This window comes from Crocuta crocuta, unplaced genomic scaffold (genome assembly GCF_008692635.1).
Source record: "Crocuta crocuta isolate KB4526 unplaced genomic scaffold, BGI_CrCroc_1.0 scaffold31, whole genome shotgun sequence".
Taxonomy (NCBI): domain Eukaryota; kingdom Metazoa; phylum Chordata; class Mammalia; order Carnivora; family Hyaenidae; genus Crocuta; species Crocuta crocuta.
Window position 1 is genome coordinate 1,907,636 of NW_027528362.1, and position 22,754 is coordinate 1,930,389.

The 22,754-nt window shown below is 41.9% G+C and overlaps 1 long non-coding RNA gene across 4 annotated transcripts in view; it reads right to left on the bottom strand.

Moving 5' to 3' along the window:
- The window catches only part of LOC144223187 (uncharacterized), a 70,446-nt gene that overhangs the window by 11,145 nt on the left and 36,547 nt on the right, over window positions 1-22,754 (bottom strand). For 2 of the 4 annotated variants that reach the window (XR_013332615.1, XR_013332609.1), the window contains one exon: window positions 6,574-6,669. This is a non-coding gene — a long non-coding RNA (uncharacterized LOC144223187). Of the gene's footprint in view, window positions 1-5,374; window positions 5,775-6,573; window positions 6,670-22,754 lie in introns of those variants that run through there. The other 2 variants (XR_013332614.1, XR_013332613.1) reach the window with 2 other exon arrangements.

The following is a 22,754-nucleotide window of genomic DNA, read 5'->3' on the forward strand; positions in this document are numbered from 1 at the left end:
CAGCATCCAGCAGCCCCAGTGGGCAGAGCTGGGGTCCTGACCCAGGCCGACTGGCTTCACAGTTCTTGTTTTATCTAAGTATTTCCACCCCTCATTTACTACCTATTCTATTTGTCTCATATATTCTTTATCGCTTATGTAATGGCTTTCCACTGTTCTTGCCCATTACATAAAGGCCTTGCTGCTATTACCCCCGGCGACTACTTCTCTACTCCAACAAAGATGGCGGCCCTTAACTGGTCGCCATTGTTGGAGCTGCCCACAGACATGCCTGTCCATGGGGTAGGGAACCAGTAGGAAACTTGACTCTCTCAGTAATTTATAAGAAGCCATGCTCAGACCATGGGCAATATGATTATAGCTGGGAGAGGCCTGGGAAAGAGACCACAGACCTAGTTTGTGCCACCCATAGTGATCATCTTCTCAAGTCTCTGTGGTGAGTCCTTCCTGCCCATGACACTCTCAGCTCCCAGATCTGTTCAGTGTGTGCATGAGCATGGGATTACGTCACTATTGCCACTGGCCAAAACAGGGCATTTGAGTGATTTAGAGAGAAGCACCCCCCTGGCAGATGGCTGGCAAGAGCGTCTGGCCCAAGAGCATTCTCACTTTGGGTCATGAATAGCTTCGGAGGTCACCTGCTGTGATCCTGGCCCAGTCACTAGTTCCTCGAAATGCAACAGTTCAAGCCAACAAAACACTGCCTAAGCATCCACGGAAAACCAGGACCTCTGCCAGATGCAGGGCAAACAAAGAGAACTATGGCGGGCTCCCTGGCCCCCATGGTCCATGCCAACGGCAAATGTTAACATAGCATCAATACTGGAGTTATACCTGGTACGTCAGAGAGCAGAGAGAACTCACCCATCTCAGTGGGAACATTTTTAGAGAAGGTATCCGAGCACAGTGCTTGACATATAGTAGTTATGCAGTAAATATATACAGAATGAATGAATAAATGAATAAATGAACAAACAGCATACATGCATGTCTTAAAAAAAAGAGTAGCATTATAAGACCAAAAAAAAAAAAAAAAAAAAAAAAAAAAAAAAAAAAAAAGAGGAAGAAGAAGAAGAAGAGAGAGAGAGAGAGAACTAGATCCTAGGCAAAGAGATTAGCATAGGTGAAGCCAGGAGATAGGAAACAGCTTTGCGTGTCTTAGTAATTTCAGTTCAAATCCCAAGGAGGGGAGTAGCAGGAATTGAAGTGAGTCAGGAGCGAGATCTTATTTTATGATAAGGAATAGGAACGTGATCCAGTGGGTCACTGCTTCTCAAACGTTAGCATGGATACAAATTACATTGAGATCTGGTCAAATTCAGGAAGTCTGGCTGGGGCCCAAGAGCCCTGGTGCTAACAAAATCCCAGGTGCTGCTGCTGGTGGTCCATGGACCACACTTTGAGTAGCAAGCATTAGGAGGTGGATTTGGACAAGGAGCCTGACCCCCAGTAGGTAGTCCATAAATGTTAAATGAATAAGAATATTAAAGTACATGCGTATATGAACAATGATTAATTACAATCTACTTTATTTCACAAAGGGAATGGAATAAGAATGAATTGCATACCTTTAATACATTAGGTGCTGCACTAGGTACCTGACAAATATTATCTCCTCTATGAATAGAAATGAAAGTCCTGGCTCAAATTTTATCTCCTCTGACTAAATGACTAGTATAACTGAACAACTGTTTTGAATGACTTCTAAGTAGAAACAGCCATATTTAAGTGAACCCTCAACCAGAAATATTTAGCATTATGTAAGCTGTATATGCTATGTATTTTAGTAGCACAATACCATTTTCTTTTGAGTCATAAACCCAGATACATTTTTAAAGTCAATAGGGGCACCTAGGTGGCTCAGTTGCTTAAAAGTCCAACTTCAGCTCAGGTCATGATCTCACTGTTCGTGAGTTCGAGCCCCACATCAGGCTTTGTGCCGATAGCTCAGAACCTGGAGCCTGCTTTACATTCTGTGTCTCCCCCTCTCTCTCTCTCTGCTCCTCCCCCACTCAAGCTCTCTCTCTCTCTCTCTGTCTCTCTCTCTCTTTCAAAGATAAATAAACATTAAAAAAAATTTTTTTAAGTCAACTAAGCCACTACTCCCATCTTTAACGCTTGTTATCAGATTATTATTATTATTATTATTATTATTATCAGCTCTCGGTCAAGCACTTGGCCACCACCATGCAACTACCAACTCTGAAAACAGGCCCAGATCTCTAATTGCACATTCAGAACTGCACCACCCTCTCCAGCTAGCTAGCTAGCCTGGCGTGTTTTGAGTTAGTGACACCACCTAAAGCTAGGTTGTTTGGAACAATTATTTCCAGAGGGGGAAAGACGGAGCAAAGAGGAGCCCCAGGGAAGCACTGAGTGGTCCCTGCTCCCACTGAGACTGGGGAAGCCGACCCCTTCTTTCCCATTCACTTCCTCTCGTGCTTCCCGTCAGCCTGGCTGGCCTATGAACTCCTCCTACCTTGTTTACCTTGGGAAAGAAGTCTGCAGGGGGTGAAGCAAAGGAAATAAAAACGGAGAGAAAAGCAGAAATGCCTGAAAGAAGGTCAGACACAGTGATGCTGACTCATTTCTGTTGAAACTAAACCTTTTGCCAGAAGAGGTCAGCAGGTCTTACAAACATAGGCCTGTGGATCTTCCTTATGCTATTATGCTCCGTGGCAGAGGGAGGGAGGAGGGAAAAGGCAGAGGCTTGAATATGAGACCAGCATGAGTCCAAAGTGCTCGTCACCGAGACACACACTTTGGGATATAAGTAAACATATCTGACCTCTTTCCTCAACTTTAAATTTACTTATTTCTTTATTGACACAACTTTAAAATTCAGAGAATATTACAGAAGATACTCTGGATCTTCGACTTCACATCATCCTTTCTGGTTCATTTGGTAACCACCTGCCTCACATCCCTTTGTGGAGTGAAGCCGACCCCGCTCCCCCGTCAGTCAGGGAAAGCAGAGACTCAAGCCAGGGCAGCCAGGCGCCCGGGGCGTCACCACCATCATTCATAGGTCTTGAGCCTGGGGCCCGAACATCCGTGGTCCTGGGGCAAACTGTCCTTAGTTCCTGCTCCCACACCCTCCAAACTGCCTCGGTTCTCGTTCCGCAGGAAGCATGGATGTTTAGCCGTTCCCATTAGTCCACGTGCCTAAAAAATTTCATTTTTTGCATCAAATTCACCAGCGCTGGCTTCTGTTGCTTGCCGCAAGGAGCCCTGAATGATGCAAATACTTAACGCCCTGAGGGTTAGCAATAACATCCGCAGCTCCTGGTTCAAAGGCTTGGCGTCTGGTCCCAAGAACTAACATTAAGGAATAACTTAAGGTCACCTCACAAGCAATCAATCCTAGGAAGATGCGCAGAGCTCTTGAGTCTGGTAAGCAGACTCACGGTGTTAAGCCAGAGGAGTGTCACCTTGGCCATTCTTTCCCTGGCTTAATTAACTGAGATGCACAGAAAACTCCCCAGATCAAAATCGCTTTTCCCTACTAGCTTGTCATCTCTCCCAAAACTCCCCCAATTCATGTCATGTCTCAAGTTTAATCATAAAGAAACACTTGCTTAAAGCGCTTACATATGGTCCATCTTTGACCCAGTTAAAGGTATACTATCAGTATACACATAATAAGTGCATATGGGTCCCCCTAAATACAGGGGACAAATGTTTGACCCATCTGGAGAGAACCTGAAACTCACTAATCCTAGTATGTCATGTGTGACCCAGGTTTGTAATCATAAACATTTATTTTGTCAAGAGATGTTGTGTCTTTTTTATATAGACTTCATTTTTAGAGCAGTTTTAGTACAGTGGATTTGTCTGTGTTTTAAAACATTTTATTAGGAAAAAATTCCATTTTTCCATTATGATAAAACATAATTCTACAGCCCTGGGAAATTCTTCACTCACTACATTTCATGGAACATAAGACAAGATATCAGGATATTTTCATAATAAAAGACGACACCTCCCTCGCCATTTGGAAGCCTGTAACCCACCTCTGCAAAGCCCTGTACCCTCCCTCCAAGTGAAGCCAGAAGTCTTATGCCTCTCGCTCTAAACGCTGCTGATTTATTATTTATTTGTTATATTTCAGAGGCACGCTTCCTCTGGAGAGCTCAAGGCCATGGGCAAAGGACTTTAGTCTTCTTAGTTATAAACATCCTTCTAACTTTACAATAGCCCCAAGAGCAGAATGTCAAGGTCAGCAGGAAAGCAAGAGGGAGTGGAAAATACATTCCAGGAGTATCTCAGTGTTCTGTCTGGGCGCTACTTAGGAGAATACCAGAGAAGTCTTCGGTTTAACAAGGATGCCTTGAGGTTTTTGGATTTTCCTTCCATAAGAAAATGAAAATGATTTTATCCAGAAATCGGGGGGAAAAAGTAACACAGAAAATGAAGCTGAATTTTTAGGCTTCTGTTCTAAACTATAAGTTTCTGGAAAGCAGCTACTTACGAAATACGCTACCTCCATAATGGCAGCAGATAATATCTTTGATATTTATGGAGTGTTTACCACGTGTCAGGTTCATCAGCCCTTCCCACTGTCCTCCACAGTGGTGTAAATCCTATTGTTATTCCCACTTTACAGCTGAGAAAACTGAAGCTCGTAAACTTGCAGAAACTCCTGTGATAAATGGGGGAGCTACGATTGGAATACCAGAGCTTATACCCTCTAGCATGATGATATGCTGCCTCCCTTCTGATTATTCATGTGGCTAAGTCATTAGCCGTCAACATTCAGGACAAGAGCAAGGCAATAGGGGGAAAATGTGGCCATTTTCCAGAGCTGTCCCTAAATAAATCAGAGCAGAAGAAAAATTTCAGAAATACTGTACTGGTACTCGTAGAACAAGACCAGAGCTGAATTCTGCTTCAACCACGTGGAGCCAGATTTCCAAGATGGCCCTCAGCCTCCCACTTCTTGTGTGTGCAACTCAGTAATGCCTTCCCCTTGACTACAGGCTAGACTTAGTGACTCACTTCTAGTGGACAGAGATGGGACAACACTTCAAAGAGTTACATTGGACAGCGCCGTCCATCTCGGGCACCCGCTTTCACACCTGTCCATTCTGAGGGAGGCCAGCTGCCAAGCTGTGAGCTGCCTTAGAGACAGACGCACATGGCAAAGAACTGATGTCTTTGGTCTCTACCGGAGAGGGCCTGAAACCCTTCCAAAGCCACGTTGAGTGAGCCCACCCTTTCCTGTACCTTCTCTTCCACCGTCTGCTCAAAAAGGGATGCGACCTTCCTATCTCTGCCAATGAGCCAGGTGAGAAGAAAAGATGGATTTATGAAGGGAGGTTCATGCTGCACCAGCATAGACCATCATCAAAGAGCAAAGCAAAGCAGGATCATTTTATTTGAGTATCTTCAGTTTGAAAGACAACAATAGAACACTAACAAGAACTTCACATGGATTATATCATCTAGATCTGTCAACCTGTTTCCCAATTCTCATTTGACAGTTGCCAAATCTGCATCTGAGGGAGGTTAGGGCACAAAGTAAGTATTTCAGTGACTCTCCCGGAAAACACAAGGGAAAGAACTGAAACTGAAAGCCGGTCTTCTGTCTCCAAGTCCCATGATCTTCAGAGCACATCTGGAGTCCAGATGTTTTCCCCAGGGACATCTACTCTTCAAAGCCAAGATGCCCAGGGGTGCCTGGACGGCTCAGGCAGTTAAGGGTGTGACTCTTCATTTTGGCTCAGGTCATGATCTCGCAGTTCTTGAGTTCGAGCTTTGCATCAGGCTCTGTGCTGACAGTGTGGAACCGGCTTGGGATTCGCTCTCTCCTTCTCTCCCTGCCCATCCCCAGCTCTCTCTCTCTCACCCTCTCGCTCTCAAAATAAGTAAATAAACATAAACACACACACACACACACACACACACACACACACACAAGACGCCCAGGCTGAGTCAAATGACATCTAACACCTATATGGCTGGTGGTACTGTGATGGCCTAGTGACAGGTCAGCCTGGCCAGACTCCTAAAGGCTAAATGACTTCAGGCACCTGTGTCAGGTATGAGGAAGACAGAAAGCCAAGAGACAGGATGGATATGTACTTGCTCACATGTGCACTCTTTCTCTTTCTCTCTCCCTCTGAATGTGATTCAAACAGGAGATGGAAGGTCTGAAAGTCATCACACTGAAGGAGTTTTGATCAAGGTTTGTCTGGGGAGGAAGCTTCGGGAACACCAGAAAGATTGGCCCAGAGACCCTGGGTCTCTGCCATTTTGCTCCCTTAGCCCAGCAGCCGTGACAAAGGGAGACAGAGAAACGTGCATCAGCTTTGTTCCAGACTTTGCTTCTAGGCTATTCCTTATACTTTGTGTGGACTCTGTGAAGGAGGGGGGTGAGAGGAACAGAGCCAAGGGAGACCTTCCGTGCGCTCGCCACAGATCTGATCAACCGCTCAGGGGGCAGGGCCCTCGCCGAGCACCCACAAATGCCCAGCCTGTCACTCAGTTCCATGGGCATCCAGAAGGTTTCCAACACCACTTAGAGCCCCTGCCCTCAGAGCATTTACAGTCCAGCGGGCAAGAACGACCTACCTGTTTGGAATACGGGTGCAGTCAAGCGCTAAACCAGCCGGCTGACTGGATGGATGGTTGAGGAAGAGACGGATCAGGAGGGGTCCTTGTGATTCACTAAAACAGAAGCCAAAAAAATAGAAGGTGCGAATGGGAATCAGAAATCGGATGCCAGCTCTGCTGCACATTCTCAAATACCTGGTAGTAAATCGCTTTGTTTCAGCACTGACTCTGCGGCCAGACCATTGGGCTCCAAACTCTGGCTCCACGATTTCTGATTGATGTGATGGAAGGCATTAAGTTATTTAACCTCTCTATGCTTCCTTTCTTATGCACTCTGTGGGCCTTACAACAGCACCTACCCTGGAGGCTGTAAGGATTACAGGAGTTAATACGAGAAAATCCCTTAGAACAGGGTATATATAAATGTATTATTTTATCATTATGCCTCCTTCTAGTTTCCTATCTCTAAATTGGGTTCAGGATTTATTAACTTGCTTTGAACGAACCAAGGTCTTGCTCTGGTCTTCCTTTAAATAACCTACAAATTGCCATATCACACAAATGTTTTGTTAGTGCTGTGGGGTTTGGGTTTCAATTAAAAATTCTCTGTCCCCAAGGACACAAATCCTGTTCTAATAACATTGGAAGATTAAAGAGAGTTTGAAGCTAAAGTACAGTTGGTTTGTATAATTGAAAATAGCCTGAGAGAGTGTGGATGCATTTTTTAAAAATTTAAGTGCATTGTCATTGAAAGGTTATTTTTTGTTTGGAAAAGAATAAAAAAATCATTGTTACACCATAGCAACCAGACTGGTAAGCGATACAGAACAGGCTGAACTGATGAAAATATCTGTGAAAATGTCCAGATTGATGAAATGTGCTAAAAATAAGCTTAACAAAATAGTGAACGAAATAAAACGGGCCTAATTTTTCAAACATGCCTTTTCATGTTTCATTTTTTTAAAGCTAAAATATTCACATTGAAAATGATTTTAACAGTGCCATCTGGTAAAAAAGAAGTAAGAAACCCTAGATTTTGGACAATAGAAAGATACATTCGTGGAACTAAGGGGAAAAAAATCAGCATTCTACAGTAAAACAAATACATATGTTGGCCAAAGTTTAGAGTTTATACTTCTGCATACTAACTCTTCAAAGCAATTGCTTTTATTTATTTATTTTTGTTTGTTTTAAGTTTTTATTTGAAATCTAGTTAGTTAACATAGAATATAATATTGGTTTCAGAAGTAGAATTTAGTGATTCATCACTTATGTACAATACCCAGTGCTTGTCACAACAAGGGCCCTCTTTAATACAAAGCAATAACTTTTTAAATACCCTCATGCTTTACAGTAAACTAATTTATTTCCCCGATGCTATTACTTACTTCTATTTTCAGAATTTTGAAGCAGATGGACACTGTTGCTTTCCCAGTCTTAAGAGAAAACAGATTTTTTTTGTAGCGCCTAGGTGGCTCAGTCAGTTAAGCCTCCAAACTCAGCTCAAATCATGATCTCACAGTTTGTGGGTTCGAGCCCTGCGTTGGGCTCTGTGCTGACAGCTCAGAGCCTGGAGCCTGTTTCGGATTCTGTGTCTCCCTCTCTCTCTCTGCCCTTCACCTGCTCATGCTCTGTCTCTCTATCTCAAAAATAAATAAACATTAAAAAAAATTTTTTTAAGAGAAAACAGAATTTTCAATGATAAATTCTAACTTTAGATGAGTCAAAGCCTATCCAACTCCAACAAGGAGACTGAGGATCTAAAACAGGAGAATTTCAGAAGACAAAAAGCCAGTATTCATTAGAATAGATTTAGAAGAGAACTTACTTCAAATCTGGAGTTGATCAAGGGCTCTTTGTGTTTCCGTAGTAGACCAATAGCACTGAGAAGTGATCTGAACTCCTCCAAAAGATTTTTGGGTATTTTTACATTTTTATGAGCAGGAAGGGCGAAGAGGTAAGCTGCTTTCCATGGGGCCTCATGTTCTATCATTGCAAGGGTATGCTGGATAACACTTTACAAACCACATCTTCATTCATTCAGCTCATTCAACAACTATTAATTGGGTTGGACAGATAGGGGATGGGCCATACATAGTTCTAGGACGTAGAGATGTGAAAATGAATAACACAGAACCCCTGTCTGTAAGAAGTTTGGAATATTTTATGGAGGAAATTTGGGCATGTAAGCAAATAACATTATTTTGAGGCATTTATGATATAAGTATGTAAGATCATCTTAGGAGTTCAAAAAGGAGAATGGGTGGCTCCCCCTGAAAGAGACTTAATACAGGAGTGATAATTTTGCTGAGGTTTAAAGATTGGCTTATTGTATACGTGGTCTAGGGCGGGAGTATCATTCCAGACCAAAAGAATACTAACAGGAAGGTCATGGAATCATGACATGGCTATGGCCAAAGTGAGGGGTCCAGTGGTCGGTTTTCAGGGGCTGGGACAGAGGCCCAGACTGCAGAGGTAGGCGAGAATTGTGTAGAGCTTTGTGTGACATGTGAACGAATGTGGATCTCCTCCTATACAAAAAGAACCTCAATTCAGGGTGGTTAAGCCAAGGAGTTAAATGCTCATACTTGCACTCATACTGGATTCATGTGGAATTGAATGTAAGTGGAAAGTGAGTAGTGAGCGCATTAAGGAGGCTACTACGTCAGTAATTCAGTTTGCAGGTGAAGAGGACCTGAGAGAAAGCACTGGAAATAGAGATATTGGGTGGAGAAGGGGAAACACGCGAATTAGCAGGATTTAAAAGCCACACGTTTACTGTGATGGGGATATATGAGGGGTGTGGGTCTGGATATATTGACGATAAAACAATAGGGCAGTGCCAGTCTTGTGGACGGCTTGACACTCATCACCTAGGACGATGACAGGAACATAGCAGTTTTCAGTAAGTACTTAATTAACAGAAGATAGATTTAAAAATAATGGGGTGGGGGGAAGGGAAGCGGGTTATGGGCATGGAGGAGGGCACTTGGGATGAGCACTGGGTGCTATATGGAAACCAGCTTGACAATAAACTATTAAAAAAAATGAATGAAACCACACCTGAGAGATATCCAGTGAACCACTGGCCATTCAGGCTAAACTCATAGATTTGGGAAATTGAGCAGTAGGTGAGAAGCAGGCCAGGAAGCAAACTCCAGGGAAATACCAGAATATAAGGTTGAGCAGAGAAAGAAAGGTGGCAGAGGAGTCTGAAAATTAACAGGTTGAAAAATGAGGAAAAACTTCTCTATCCAGTCCCTCTGTGAATCTATATTGTGCATTGGATTTGGTTGATTCCTACGTTCTGCTCTTATCTGTCTCGGAAGATGTATCTAGTGACAAAGCATGGGCTTTGAGGCCCCAAAGAACTAGATTCCAATCTTATTACTGCCCCCTTTCTAGCTGAGACCTTGAAAAAGTAACCTCTGAATATCCATTGCCTCATCAGCAAGATAAAGGTAAAAATCATGCCTACCTTATAGAGTTCTGTTGTAGATTAAGGCTAACACCATATGTCAATGTATATAACTCATGCGAAGTGTTCGATAATATTGGACCTTTCACTCTCTCAAAATATGATATATACAGTATCACCTAAAGTTCATACATTTAAGAGTCATGCCTTCAACTTTTTGTAGGCATCTGAGTTCCCAGGACCTACTGTGGCTGGCTGTCTTTTAGTCAAGACACCAATTTGAATGCAAATATTGGGAAGGGCACATGTGGGAACCAATCGCCCAGCTTTCAAATGTTAAGTATTCTTAGTGTTTTCTACTTCTCTGGATATCTTAACATTTTAAAAATTGAGTATTTGCATGTATTTTAAGCGGTATAAAGGCCTACTGTATAACAAACAGGAAATAATTTTATAGATAGACCCTCTAAGCTGAGTAGCACAGTGCAAAATAGACTTAAGTAATGTGCACTAGTGTCACTGGGAGGAAAGAATGGTCTATCCTTATTTAGATTTATTACTATTGTTTAATAATTTATGAATGACTGTTTGAACTTGAATCCCACTTCTTTCACGTTCGATTTCCTTCATGGAGAAGCACATTTTTTAGTAGTTCATTCATCAGATCTTAAAAGTGGCAAAATTTCTCTGTCTTTGCTTGTCTCCAAATGTCTTTATTTTGTCCTCAGCTTGAAGGATAGGTTAACTGGATACTGAGTTCCCATTTGATACTCACTTTCTGTCAAGGCTTTGAAGATGCTATTCCATTGTCACTGTCACTGATTGTCACTGATGAGAAGATCTTTGCCAATCTAATTGTTGTCCTTTTGTAAGCTCCTTTTTGGTTAGCTGGCTTTTAAGGTTTCCTTTTTCTCTCTGATATTCTGAAATTCCATTATGACGTGTCTAGTGTTTATTTATTATTTACTGTTATTTAACTTGTATAGAACCTAAATTTTTATAGTTACTGATTGGGTTCTCTGAAAATAGACAACGAGATGGAGTATGGAAAGTACCATGATTATTAGGGTACCAACACCTGACCTCTATTTTGACGGGTACCATCGTCCTCACTGCCATCATCAAACCAAGTTGTATAATAGACTCTCTTGGTGTCAGCCCTGGTCTTCATAGAGCCACCATGGGACGTTTAGTGATGCCCATACTCTTCTCCTTAGCACATCCCATGTAACTTTGGTAAATGGCATGTCATCTAGGTTTTTCTTAGAACATAACCATCTGGTCATCCATCTAACCATACATAGAATACCTTTTCCTAATTACCCACTTCCTTGAGCCTTTTAATCCTTTCCTCCTTGACAATTCTGTCTCGGCACTGACTACTTTGGCAACTCTGGCATTTCGATCTCACTTGGCATGGGCTATAATTTTTCCCATGCTTCTAGGGGCCATCCTAATAGCAATCTTGAGCCATTCCTTGGAGTCCTTGCCAGTGTCAATCTCGTCTATTCCAGAGCACTCCCAAGTAAATAAACTCACCTATCCAATTTTATGTTTGGGCTCTCTTGGTTCAGTACCCTCAGAATCCAATCGCATACTCTCTGGCTCCTGCCAGTATATGCCGGGTAGGTCTTGCAACACTTTTGGAGTATGGTCTGTCTACTCCCTTCAGGACCAGCACATCACCATCTGGGTTAAGCTCTTCCTGAACACTAATGATTGGCCTCGTGTCCAAGAAGAGATATGGAGGCAAGTTCTGGGAAGAGAGAGAGGACATGTCACCTTGAGAGAAAGAGTACTCGACACTAATTCCTGAACACTGGGAAGGCGCATATGGCACGTGAGGAGGCCTACTCTGATGGGGGAAATTGGCAATATCTGAAGGCTCAGAATGTTGGAGAAGACTTGAGAAGTCAAAACGTTCAAGAGTATTTTCCTACATATCTCTGTATTGTGTGTCCAGGTCCTAGGTTATCTCAACTTAGTAGAACACACCTGCCCTGGTTGGACATTTCACTGTCTTTGAAGTTTAGCCATCATATTCTTAAGGTCTAGGCTTGGTCCTCATTTTTCTTTACTACCCTCCTGCTAGAGGAGATGATAGCTTCTTTGTAATCAACCAAATGAGACCCCATGATTTTCCTAGCTGCTTTTCTGGTGCCTGTATCTCTCATCCTTAGCTACTCTTCATATTTCTGTAAAGCATCAGTGCTACTTACTGCTAGGAATTTACCCAAGGGATACAGAAATGCTGATGCATAGGAGCACATGTACCCCAATGTTCATAGCAGCACTCTCCACAATAGCTAAAACATGGAAAGAGCCTAAGTGTCCATCAACAGATGAATGGATCAAGAAGATGTGGTTTATCTATACCATGGAATACTGCATGGCAATGAGAAACAATGAAATCTGGCCATGTGTAGCAACATGGATGGACCTTGAGGGTGTTATGCTGAGCGAAATAAGTCAGGCAGAGAAGGACAAATATCATATGTTTGCACGTATAGGAGGATTAGGAGGAACTTGACGGAGGAACAAGGGGGAGAAGAAGGGGGGAAATGGTGGGGGAAAGGGAGAGAGGCAAACCATGAGAGACTCTTGAATGCTCACAAAAACTGAGGACTGATGGATGTGGGGGGGAGGAGGGATGGGCATGGAGGAGGACACTTGTGGGGATGAGCACTGGGTGTTATGTGGAAACTAATTTGACAATAAACTATTTGTAAAAAAAAAAAAAAAAAAGCATCAGTGCTACTTAGAAAAAAATGCCCACTCCAAATAGCTACCATTTTGTCTATGACCTTAAGTGCTTGAGGGGTGTCTGGGTGGCTCAGTCCATTAAGTTTCCGACTCTTGGCAATCAGCTCAGGTTGTGATCTTGCAGTCCTGGGATCAAACCCCACATCTCTCTCTCTCTCTCTCTCTGCCTCCCTCTCTCTCAAAATAAATAAACCATTTTTAAAAAATTAGGTGTTTGAGACATGAGGTCCATTCAAGCATTCCTTTCCATTGATATGCCCTCTCACTTTACCATCATGAGAGATTTAATGAATGCCACCTTGAGCCAGGGGCTATAGAAAACAAAACAGTAGAGCAAGTTCAGATCCTTGCTGTGGTACATTTGAGACACTTTGCTGACATTCCAGCAGTAAGCACTGACTATTGACATGGGGGCTTCTCCAGGAAGCTAGAATTGGAATTATATTTCTACCCTTAAATTCATTTATGTTGAGTAGAACTATTTTGGCTTCCTGGAGTTTATATAAAGAGTTCAAGATAGTCTTGCAACAATTTATACACACTATAACCTCTTCCAGTAATTATCCCATGTGCCTTCAAAATTAGGAAATTGGTATTGGTATGCATTGTATTGTAATTTGCACCATGTATTGCAAATTACTAAATAAGCACTTATTAAGATACTTAGAAAGACAAATTTAAAAAATGTCCTTCTAAATGGGCAACATATATAAGTCTTTTGGCCTTAAACAACTTAAAAAAAAAAAAAAAGCCCAAGTCCTAAATCATCATGATATTGGCAAAGCATGTGATTATTTACATTGAATCACCTATGAGATGAAAGTATGCTCTTCACCTTAAGGCAGAACTTCCTAACAATGGAAGAGACAATTCAGCTTTCTTGCTCTAACAAACAGTACCGCACCACTCTGTGAAGGTAGACAGCGCAGCTGCAAGGTGGTTTCAAGGACTTAAATAAAGAGCACACTTGTGCAGCCAGGAGAAGCTGGGCGTATGGCAAATGATCCAGACCTCTCTCCAAGGGGAGATTTCAAGCAGGGTATTTTCAATTACCTCCTGTCTGTTCAGCCTTTGCAAGGAATTTAATTGGAACAGACAGAGTATTTAAGGGGAATAACTAATGATATAATAGATTAGTAATGATCAATAAGCAGGGAATCACTGCATTAGTTGAACCATGGTGCTTTCTGAGAATGGTATTTTCACTCCTGGGGGAACAGAATTCTAATTATAATTCTCCAGCATTGAACACTCTGGAGCTTCTAAAGATGTTCGCATTCTTTTATAGAGAGAACAGAGTCTACAGTTTTATAATCGTATACTAGCAAATGTTGACAGCACTGGAAATCAATAGCCTGATTGCTCTGTTCCTGTTGATTGGTATTAAAATAAATAGCCCTTGTACTAGATTAACTCTCTGATTTGTCTGAAAGCATATTTTCCTCCTTCTTATAGTAATAGAGTCAAAACAATGGTGTGCGTGTGTTGTATCAACATTAGGAATGTACTATAAAGACACTTTAGTTTTGTTTCTTGGTTTCCTTATATAAGGGAATATTGGTTATAATTATAAACTTTCAAGATAGAAGATCCTGTGTTGCCTACCATCAGTACATGTGAAAGCCTAACACCAATTCACCATTAGTTTGAAGAAGAATGGATTATAGTATTATCATCTATAACTTGAGGTTCCTTCTAGGAACGATGTCATATCAAAGAAAAATGTTCTCAGCCCCTAAAATGTCACTGAGTTATAAATTATCACAGTATATATAAATTAACCCATCTGCTCACACATTTTGACATAGTTTTCAAGATTACTCTTTGAGTGTTTCTTAATGCGTGTATGTTCTGAGTAATGGGATAAGGATAAAAGTATTTTTTCCAATTTTTTTCACCGATTTTTTAAATTAGTTTCTTTTTAATAAGCCATTCCATGCCAGGACACTATCAAACCATAATCCATAGGTGAATTTCAAACCCAAACTTTTAAAACTGTCTAAACTTGCCTCTATAATTTCAGGGCAGATTTGAGTGGCAAAGTAAGGATGGAGTGAAAAGAAAAGAGAGAAGAAAAGAGACATCAAGAAGGAAAAGGTAAGAGAAAGAAAGGCAAACCACAGAATAGCCTTTGCAAGGCTAATGTGAGCAGGGAAAGGGGATGATATGAAAATAGTAGAAAGAAAAGCACATGCAAGAAGCTCTGAGCAAATTAAACTTCTCATTCTTGGCCTGTGGGTTATAAGTCCTCGGCTGTTTCACCGCTGTTCTTGGAAATGCTCATTGGCCAATCACCTTGCCTGGCCTTTGTCCTTCAGACATCTCTCTCTCTCTGAATGTGGCAGTCATTATGGCCCCAGGAGAGAAAGGAGTCTTCATATGGAACTCTGTCCACAGAAGGGTAGTTTGAGAAAAGCTTCTCTAGACCAACCCATTCACCTCACAGATAAGTAAGAGTGCAATCAGAAGGGATAACAGCACCAATTCTAATGCTGGAGAATAAAAACTTTGGAATCCAACAGCCTGGAAATAGAAGCTGTCTCTGCCAACTATCAGTTGTGTGATCTCGACTGGAAGAGCCTTTTAGCTGCATTGAACTTTTAAATGTTTGTCAAATGGCATTCCGAGTCCTATTTCAAAGGATAAGATGAAATATGTTCTACAAAACGCCTAGAATTGTATTTGAATGCAGTGGGTACTCAACTAAAGGTGTCTGTGATTATGATTTATTATTATTATTATTTTAAATATTTTTTCATGTTTCATTTATTTATTTTGAGAGAGACAGACAGAGCACAAGCAGGGGAGGGACCATCAGAGAGGGAGAGAGAGAATCCCAAGCAGGCTCTGCACTGAAAGCGCAGAGCCTGATGCGGGGCTTGAACCTCACAAAACGCTGGATCATGACCTGAGCCGAAATCAAGGGTCGGTCGCTTAACCGACTGAGCCACCCAGGTGCCCCTAGGTGTCTGTGATCAGGATTATCCATGCCTCCTGGCCCTCTGTCCACTGCTCTTTCCACTCCATTATTTAATTTATGAATCATAAAGTAAATGGGTGCTCAATTTATAAAAAGAATTCACCACAGAATTACTTAAAGAGTCATGGTCCTCAATTATGTTGAACAGTCTGTTTTTGGCTACCAAGTTCTTAACAGAGATGTAAGGGAACATTAGAAAAGGAGAAGAGCCAGTTGTTTGAGCCACCACTAACTCAGTATTAATCTGGATGTAACATAGCCCTGAAAGTATCATGAAGAGATAGAGAAATATAATCTTATACAATTTATTGGGAATTCATTTATTATGTAATGACATATATGTATATGTTAGTTTCAGAGGGTTCCCATCAGAGATTACCACAAGCTGGGTGCCTTAAAGCAACAGAACTTTCTTGACTCACAGCTCTGGAGCCTATAAATCTGAACTCAAAGGCACACTCCCTTTAGAAACTCTCAGGGAAAATCCTTCCTTGCCTCTTCCTAGCTTCTGGTACTTGCCAGTAATCCTTAGCTGTCCTTGGCTTGTAGCCACATCACTTGGTTTCTTCCATCTTCCCTCTGCTTGTGTCTGTGTATCAGAATCTCCTTCTCCTTTCTTTTATAAAGACCCCAGTCATTGGCTTTAGGGCCTACTCTATTCCAGTATAACCTCATTGTACCTTCGTTACTTGTATAAAGACCCTATTTCCAAATAAGATCACATTCAAAGACACTGGGGGTTGAGACCATCTTTTAGGAGGACACAATTCAACCTACTTATACTGTATAAATTAAAATTTTGCTTAGATCAGGGCACCTAGGTGGTTCAGTCTGACTTTGGCTCAGGTTGTGATCTCAAGATTTGTGAGTTGGAGCCCTGCATCGGGTTCACTGCTGTCAGCCTGCTTCAGATCCTCTGTCTCCCTCTCTTTCTCTTTCTGCCCTTTCCTCTCTCTCTCTCAAAAATAAATAAACATTTTAAAAAACTGTGCTTAGAACCAGGCCAATTTTGATGAGGGGCAGTGAAATCTAACTTGATACCTCATAGTGACATTCAATCATAATAGTAAGATAAATTAGAAGTGTAGTAACATTAAAAATATGTTTAAAGCATTCATCTTATAAATATTTATTTTGGTCCTCAAAGCATTTATGTGTCTATCTCATCTCCATTACCCTGGGAGATACAGCAAAGACCATGTGCCTGGGTGAGTATCCTGGGTCTAGTGTTTACTATAGACCTTATTAATTATTAGACCCTTGTCGGACTTCACACATTGTGCTAAACATTTTACAAGCATGATATTTAATTCTCACTCCAACCCCATGAGGATAATAGGATTATTCCCACTTTATAAACTCATCAGAAACTTTTAGAGAAGGTGATTGTCTTGTCTAAGACCAAACAGCTAGGAAGTTCTTGAGCAGAGATTGGAGTCTTGGCCCATCCAATTGTAGTGCTCACGAATTTAACCAGACCCTCTTTTCATTTTGAGCAAATCATCACAGATTGCTTGGGAGGAAATTCAATCACAGAGGAGCTAAGTAAAATTTTTGCTTAAAGTGAAAAGAGTAGGCTCCGGATGTGTCTTCCTATAACATAGAGGCCAGAAAGCTAAAAAGTACCTTCTACAGATGCTCTTGTAGGTAGAATTCTGAATGTTCAGCCCCATCATTTAGATGTCTTCCTGTAGATCTAGAAGGTCAATGTGAAACAGAAGCCATCTCCGTGCCACATGGGCTACTTTTCTTCATGGGCTTTCTTTCTCCCATAAGAAGCCTCTGGGAGGTGAGGCTTAGGACAGTAGCTTTCCAGAACCTATTCTCCAGGTGCCTGGGGATTGTGAAGACAGTGGATGCACTCTGCCTTCTTGTGGCCGGTCACCAGCTCTGTGGGTATAGACAGCAGGGACAGAAGGCAACTTCCTGCCCTTACTTCTTGATCCTTGGATTGCTGCTTTGGTGGTGTGCCTTGCAGCTCCAAAGCTCCAGGGCAGCCTCAGAGGTAATAGCTTCCTTCATGGTCACATCTGCATTCTCTGGGGAGTTGTTCTTAAAGGCGAGGACTAGAACCCATTACCCCATAACGCTTCCAATTCTGCAAGCATCTAATATCCTTAAATGATTTTCTCTTAAAACTTCCCAGAATCGACTCTGTTTTGTGCACAGAATTCTCCTTGATTAATATATGAATCGAGATAAATAATTACTCATTGTGCTCTTTTTTTTTTTTTAGAAAACTGAATGGAAAATGTATATAAAGACATATCACAGTGAATGTTTCTGAATGTTCTTGTATATTTCCCTTTCTGCTCTCATAAAACCAAAAAAAAAATGGACATTGTCAGTCTGTGTGAAAGATACCCAGCATTTTCCAACAAACACATATCACCATAAAAATCAGACCAAGAGGGTATAAACTTGAGAGACAGAATATTTCTGTCCAGTTTTTTCCCATTCTGCTGTTTGGTTTTCTTTTGGTCTATGCTCTTTACTCACTTAACATTTATAGAGAGCTCATTATATACCAAACATTATGTTATGCTTATTATATAGTAAGATCGTTTCCTTGCCAAAAACAAGCCATTCCCTACGAGACCGAATTCCCATTGGGCATGAACCTCAGGCTCATGAATGAATTCTTGACAACACAGAAATATTTTGAGACCATGACATGATGGTCACTTTGTGACCTGATCCCAGCAAAGATCTCCGAGGTGTCAGTTCTGCTGGGAAATGTTCCTCACTCGGGCTCCTCACTGTGCGGAAAACGAACGGCCAAAATGCCACAGCAATGCCTTTTAGGAAGGACTGTATCCCCACACCCGAAAAACAAACAACCCAGTGAAGAAATCGGCAGAAGATATGAACANCTAATTTGACAATAAACTATTTGTAAAAAAATTTTAAAAATTAAAAAAAAAATTAAAAAAAAAAAAAGGAAGGACTGTATCCATGTCCAGGTTCAAAATGGCTCTTAGCTCAGTGCTCAGCCCGCTGGTCCACTCTGCAGGCTTGGTACCAGCTCCAACCCCAGCTGACCCCAAAGGCCAGTCACATCACAGAAGCAGGGAAAGGCAGAACACAAAAGGGAAAGAAACACTTTCCCAAATTAAAAACCACCTAGGACATGAAGGACAGCAAATGTCTTCCAGGTTCATCAAAGATGCATCAAACGAGAGTTTGATTTTTTCCTCTCCTCTGTTGGAATTAGGTCTGGAGCAGGAAGTTACTGGAACATCCCTCCCTGGCTGTAATTAGCTGCATTTCAGGGATCAAACTAAGAGGTCTAAAAAGCACAGCCTGGCTTTTCCCTAGTGAATCTAAGAATCTAAGTTGGGGAGCTGATGGATTGATCTCCCTTCTCTGAGTGCCCCTACACACGTCATTCACATCACATGGGTTCACTGTTCCAAAAAGGCATCAAGTTTTTCAGACAACAAGGGTCTGATGACCTATTTCTAGTGACTAATGGGAACATAAAAACCTCAAAAACCTCAAACACAACGTGCCCCGTCTGTCCCTTATACACACACATGCTGTGATTTTGCAAAAACATGATTCATTGGATGTTGGACTGTGTTTATTTACTGAACAAAGGCCGCTCCCTGCTTCCTTGTGTGACGGGCGTCATTACCCACATTCTCCAAGTCTGCACATGCTCTTTGCCTTCCGCTTGTGGCAAACTGGCAAACAGCAAGAGGAATGAAGGCGTGGCAGCCCAATTCACCCATGCCCACACACTTCTACATCCTCTCTGGCTGCCATATAAAACACAGAGTTGTAGATTCTGACCTTTCCCTTCCTCACCAGCAAGGTTCACAATTTATCAGATATTGTAGCAGGCATTGGTGGGGAGGGAGACTGAGGCAAAAGTAAGTTTTTAAGAAAAGGCTAGTGTCCTTACTTGAATTAAAAATTTGAAGATCAGGCTATGCGTCAAAGAATGAGCCAGTGTGGATGCCTACATAGCCGGGATCCTGGGAGATGTGGGACTCCTCTGATCCTTGACTTTGGCCCCCAAATTTTCCAATGTCTTGACAAACCTTCCTTAAACTGCAGGGCGGTCTGTGATGCTTCCGCACAATCTTATTTCCCTCTTTTTTTCACTGGGGTCTGATTTGTATGGGGAGCCACTGCTCTCCCAGCCTTTCCTGACATTCTTTCTATTTTCTCTCACACCGGATGTCCCCTAGTGAAATCCTTGCATGTCTGATCTTATCTGGGCATCTGCTTCCTGTAGAAACCAGACCAACACATAGTATTCAGTATTAAGCTGAAAGCCCCCCAGAACCACCTACCTACCCTATTGACAAAGCAAGAATTATGCTGTACTCAGACCCAAGTCCAATACATGAGAGACAACTTTCTTCAGATGTTAAACCTCTTCACCACCTCCTTAGAAATTAAGTAGCTAAAGTCTTCTTACAAAGGGGGTGGGGGTGGGGCGGCATTTAAAAATATCATCTGAGAGCAAAGTATTTAACTCCAAAAACAATTAGATTCCACTGAAATAGCAAACAGGAGCCAGAATAGTTAAATCCATCTCTACTTGGGGAAGGACAGCTCCTATATGCTCTTGCTCCAGAGATTTTTTTTTTTTTTTTAATACAATGGATAGTAGATAGGCTGAGTTCACAACAGCAGTCAAGTCCCAAGGCAGCCAGAGAACCCACGATTCGACTCTGTGGCTCATCCAACCCTCTGATCGCTCTCCTTTGACCATTATGCCTCATATAATGCATTCTAATGGCTTAAAATGACAGTGTTTTGTTTACAAAATGGCTCCATTCCTCAGGAAACCCAAGAGCCTGCGCACCATAACACGGCTATTGATAGAAAATAAAATACACAATGTGGCAGAAGGTGGTCCCCACCTTGCTGCCCTGTTGCCCATTTTTGGGTCAAATTTGCCCATTCATCAGCTCAGAAGCAGGGCCTGAGGGGCACAGCCTTATAGGGCCTACAAGAATAAGCAAAGAACTCAGTAAAGGTAAAATGAGTTTCAGCTCTGCACAAACAGAAAGGAGAAGGATTTGACCCAAGTGTTTCCTAAATACCCTAACCTTGAGAGGCAAGTCTTGTGACACTATGGATCTGCTGACTATGCACATGTCTGCCAATATTAAACTAGAACATTAGCCAGGAGCTCAGTAGCCTCTCCCCTTTATGCTTTGATTTAAAATGACCAGAAGTGCACGCCACAAATATTATCTAAAACCCACGGAAGAGGGTCTGCTTTCTGTAAAAGGCAGAATTTATAGCCTAAAACAGTAAGTCAAATATCATTCCTAAATTATGAAATGCCAAGTTCTTAGCCCACTTTACTCTTCTATGAGCTAGAGGAAGAGTTTTGTAGGAAAGAGCCCCAAAGAATTTTTACAAATAGGCCCTGAAGTGGGGTCAATTTAAGGTGATGTGTCTTACTTTGTTACTTTAACATTTTGCCCAAATGACCCATTCCTCCTTGGATCACAGTCTACCCCCACTTTGAGAACTTCTAGGGCAGTGATGATATCTCAACCCATCACAGGTTTTAGCTGTCAGTTATATAGTAGGCAACTTCAGTAAATGAAAGAAGAGGAAAGGAAAGAAGGAGGGAGGAAGAAGATAAAAGAAAGGATAGAAGCATTTTTCAGGTTAAAACAATGGATTTTTAAGTTTTATATCTACATTTATATATCTAAATTTTTATATCCAAGCCTTTGAATGTTAAAATTCCTTACAGGACATACAATGACATATTATTCAGTCTTAAAAAGGAAGGAAAATTCTGACACATGCTGCCACACAGATGAAGCTTGAGGACTTTATGCTAAATGACAGAAGCCAGACACAAGATGCAGACTGTATGTATGAATCCATCTAGGGGCGCCTGGGTGGCTCAGTCAGTTAAGCATCCGACTTCGGCTCAGGTCATGATCTTGCAGTTCCTGAGTTCGAGCCCCACATCAGGATCTGTGCTCACAGCTCAGAGCATGGAGCCTGCTTTGGATTCTGTGTCTCCCTCTCTCTCTGCCCCTCCCCCTCCCCCACTCACACTCTGTCTCTCTCAAAAATAAATAAAAACATTAAAAAAATTGAATCCACCTATGGGAAGTATCTAGAGATGTCAAACTCATGGGAACAGAGAGTAGAGCGGTGATCATCAGGGACTGGGGGTGGGGGCTGGGAGTTGCTGTTTAATGGGTCTGCGGTTTCAGTTTTGCAAGGTGGAAAAGTTCTGGAGATTGGCTGAACAACAATATGAATATACTTTGCACGACCGACCTCCATACTTAGGAGTGGCTAAGATGGCAAATTTTATGTTCCAATCATTTTACCACAGTTTTTTTTAATCCCTTGATTGAGTAAATAGTTGGCTGCAGAAGTGCATGCTCCTTCAGAAACTCACAGTGATGCCACAAACACTACTAAAATAAGTGAGATTCACACAGCCCAGGAACTGTACTTGTTCATACTCCGTGGGGGAAAAAAATCTCAGCAAGAACTGAACTGGAGCTGGGCAGTTATTATTAACTCCAAGGGTTCTGAGGGAGGCGAAGTCTTGCTGAGGGAGAAGAAAGTGTTAGGAAGATGCCAGCCAACATGCTCCAGAGCTCCAGAGCAATTCTTACTGAGGATCTCTCCCTGATTTCTTTTTCACCCAGCCCACCTGCTGTGTATAAGTGGCTCTCCACCTGGTCCTCCCGAGAGACAGAGGATTTCCTCCTCTTAACTTTTAACCAAATGGTCCATTGATGGGCTGATTATATCCATATTTGCAACACATAATAAATGTTTCCTTGACTAAAAAGGATTAGTAACTCTGACATCATGAACAAAGGACCACATTAGGGATTCATCTGGAATTTGGTTAATCACTGCTTGGAGAGAATGACATTAATTCCAGGGCTTATTTGAGGCTCAATGTCCAAAAAATGACTAACCTATTTATTAGAGGAATATGGGATGCGTTTACACAATACATTTGAGGTCTTGGTGTGTTTTGTGGTCTGGTATGCATGATTGTCCCTCACCAACTCTGGGAGGGAGGGG